We start from the raw sequence: 3,319 nt of genomic DNA, 5'->3' as shown, positions 1-3,319 counted from the left end.
GACTAGCTGGGGTGATAGATGGAGTACACCTATTAGAGGAATGATGAACTGAACCTATTATATGCACGTGTGTGTGTGTGTGTGTGTGTATGTGCATCTGTGTTTGCCTGTGTGCATTCCCTGTTATTTTTCTCCAAGGTGCTAGAAATTGAACCTATGGCAATGCCCCAACTGCTGAGATACACTCCCAGCCTATGAAAGTGATTTATAAAATGTCAACTCCAATACAATTGCTAGTCCTAGCAAATCATTAAGAATGTTGTGTCTAGCTTCAAACTAGTTGTGTGACTTGGATTTGTGATGTAAGCTGTTACCACCCAAAGTTGCCAATGGGGGGTAATTAAAGTGTAAGAATCCTATCGAATAGGAAAATAAAGAATTGAGAACAGTGCTCACCTCGACAGGAATGGGAACAGCCAGTCAAGTCTTTCAGCCGTTACCTGGTGTTAGAGCAGGAAGTCAGATACACTCAGCACAAATTCTGACATAGGAAAAGAGATTGTGAAGAAGGCCTGGACAGAGTGCTATGGGGACAGAAGATTTAGGTTGTGGACCTACTATGGGGACAGAAGATTTAGGTTGTGGACCTACTATGCGGCAGGTGAGATTCTCTCCTAATCTAGAGCAGGGAGAGAGGAAAGAGCGAGGAGAAATAGCTTTGAAATATTTTGGGGGCAGGGAAGATTATTTTTACTCAACTGAAAGGCAAGGACAAGTAGCACCAATGTGGTGAGTCAGGTCAGGAATAAGCTGGAGTCCAGCTACCTGAGAAGTCCTTTCCCCAACTGCCCGGTGGGATCACTGGGAGAGGACTGAGTGACTGGAAGGAGGCACAGGATGTCTAGGCCTAACTGATCCCCACAGAAAGGACAGGATCACAGGAAAGGGGCCATTGCTAAGCCAGCTGACCTTGGAACCAGGGAGAGTGAAGGCAACACAAGCCTCAGCTCCAGAGGAAGCTGGAGGGCGGAGGTCTGAGAATCCACCCTGTTGGGGCTGGGTGCCTGAGGATGCAGAAAGGTCCCCAGCTGTAAGTGATGCTCCCCTTCCTGGCTAACCCTTAGGCTGATTGGCCGTGGCAAGGGCATTCTATGGGGATATTCGGTGTGTTTTGAGATAGAAAGTTCCAGGGTAGAAACCTCAAGCAGGAAGAGAAGAAAGTGGAGAACTTCACCAGCCTGGTGGCGTGTTCATGAGGGGGTTGACAAGGGAAGGACGGAGCCTGAAAGCTAAAGTCTGTCTGGGCAACATATCAAGCCACTATCTTAAAAAATGGAATCTGGCATGTTGAGATTTACCCATAATCCCAGCACTTGAGAAGCTAGAGTGTAAGATAAAGAGTTCAAAGAAAACCTTCCCACAAATCACAATCCCAGAGAACCCAGACAAAAATGAGGACCCCAAGAGAGACATACATAGATCTAATCTACATGGGAAGTAAAAAAGACAAGATCTCCTGAGTAAATTGTGAGCATGGGACCTTGGAAGAGGGTTGAAGGGGAGGGGAGAGATAGGGAGGGGAGCAGAGAAAAATGTAGATCTCATTAATAATAATAATAATAATAATAATGAGTTCAAACCTAACCTGGACTATATAACAAAACTAGAAAATAGAAATAGAAAAAGAAAAACGCAGAGGGCTTCACAGCAGCAGGTGTTCTGGCTGCTCACAAGATAATGGCCAGCTCCCCAGGCGTGGACCAAGTCACAGTCTCTGCCCTTTGGAGGATAGAGGTTAACTTCTCACCCCACAACAAAGAGACAGTGTGCCACAGTAATGTACATTTCTTGGCAGTGAAGCCACACACAATCCCTTCATCCTGGATGAAATTGGTCCTAACACCGAGGTCAGGCACACTGCGGTGTCCTCTGTGGCAGGGCCATCATCAACTCCATTGAAAAGAAACTGATAGCTTCCAAAGTCATCCACTGTACGACCAACACCCCAGTCACGGTGCGCGATGAGGTTGCTGTGTATGCTACATGCACTCCTGTCCGGTGGATGATGTCAGGCTCACAGAGCGGCTCATTCCCTCCAGAAGGGGAGGAAGATGTGATCCATGCCATCAGAGGGCTCAGTTTTCACGGGGCTCAGTGGTAGTGAACCTGGCTATGCTCTTGAATCCTGGACACTCTGGCAGATGTTGGTGTGGAAATGGGGCTTTCAAGGCATCTGACCGTCTGGTGGGGGCCCGGGCCCTGTTGGCCGCAGCAGAGATGCAGTAGACTGAGCATCACTGGAGCTCAAGGATGACGGCTGCTCTCCTGGTGGGGCTGCCGTCCATGCACTGCACGCGCTGCTCATCAAGGTGTGGATGCCGCATGCCCACGGGTACTGCAGACCATGGCAGATCAGGAAACTGTCTCTTCTGCCGCCTTCAAATGACTGCTGGACAAGGTGAAACTGGATCCTTCTGCTGGGGCCTCTCTGTCTTCTTCTGGCTATGTTAATCCCTGCGGTCTGGCCTCAGAAGGTGTGTGTGTGTGTGTGTGTGTGTGTGTGTGTGTGCTCATGCGCTTGCATGCGTGTGTGTGTGTGTGTGCATTTGTGTGTGTGTGTGTGTGTGTGTGTGTGTGTGGTGTGTGTGAAGTCTTTCTGTCTATGTGTTGCTTTTATTGGTTAATGAATAAATCTGTTTGGGCCAGTGGCTTAGCAGAATAGAGCTAGGTTGGAAAACTAAACTGAATGCTGGGAAAAAAGAAGGCAGCATCGGTGAGAAACCATGTAGCCGCCACCAGAGACAGATGCTGGATGGAACTTTACCCAGTAAGCCACAGCCACGTGGCAATACACAGATTAATAGAAATGGGTTAATTTAAGGTATAAGAGTAAGCCAGAAATATGCTTAAGCTATTGGCTAAACAGTACTGCAAACAATATAGTTTCTGTGTGATTATTTGGGATTGGAGCGGGTGGGAACAAAAGAACAGCTTCGGTCTATGTGTGTGTGTGTGTGTGTCTGTTTGTATGTGTGTGTATGTCTATGTATGTATATATGTATGTATAATGTGTGTGTGTCTAGGTATGCATGTATATATGTATACATAATACAAACTAGTTTACACCTCAGGGAAGAAGGTGAGTTTTTCAAGAACTCCTGAATCAAGGAAGGGACCAACAAGAGACCAGAAGTTGAAGAGGCAGCTAATGACAGAGGACATAGCTGCCCAGTCACAAAGGGACTGCCTGAGCCAGCATGACCAAGGAAGGGTGTGGTTTGGTAAAGAAATGACATATGATATATGAACCCCAATTTCCGTGATTCAAGAATCTTCAGGGATTGTGTAAAGGGAGAAGCCCAGGCTATACTTTGAGCCT

General features: G+C 47.2%; 1 pseudogene; it reads left to right on the top strand.

Moving 5' to 3' along the window:
• Positions 1–1,638: 1,638 nt before the first annotated feature.
• Positions 1,639–2,476, top strand: LOC126493311 (pyrroline-5-carboxylate reductase 1, mitochondrial-like; annotated as a pseudogene).
• Positions 2,477–3,319: the final 843 nt, after the last annotated feature.

The sequence above is a fragment of the Alexandromys fortis genome, unplaced genomic scaffold (genome assembly GCF_014885135.2).
Source record: "Alexandromys fortis isolate MF-2015 unplaced genomic scaffold, M_Fortis_MF-2015_v1.1 scaffold_342, whole genome shotgun sequence".
Taxonomy (NCBI): Eukaryota; Metazoa; Chordata; class Mammalia; order Rodentia; family Cricetidae; genus Alexandromys; species Alexandromys fortis.
The sequence above is the reverse complement of the archived record's forward strand: the minus strand, read 5'-3'. Positions and strand labels throughout refer to the sequence as shown.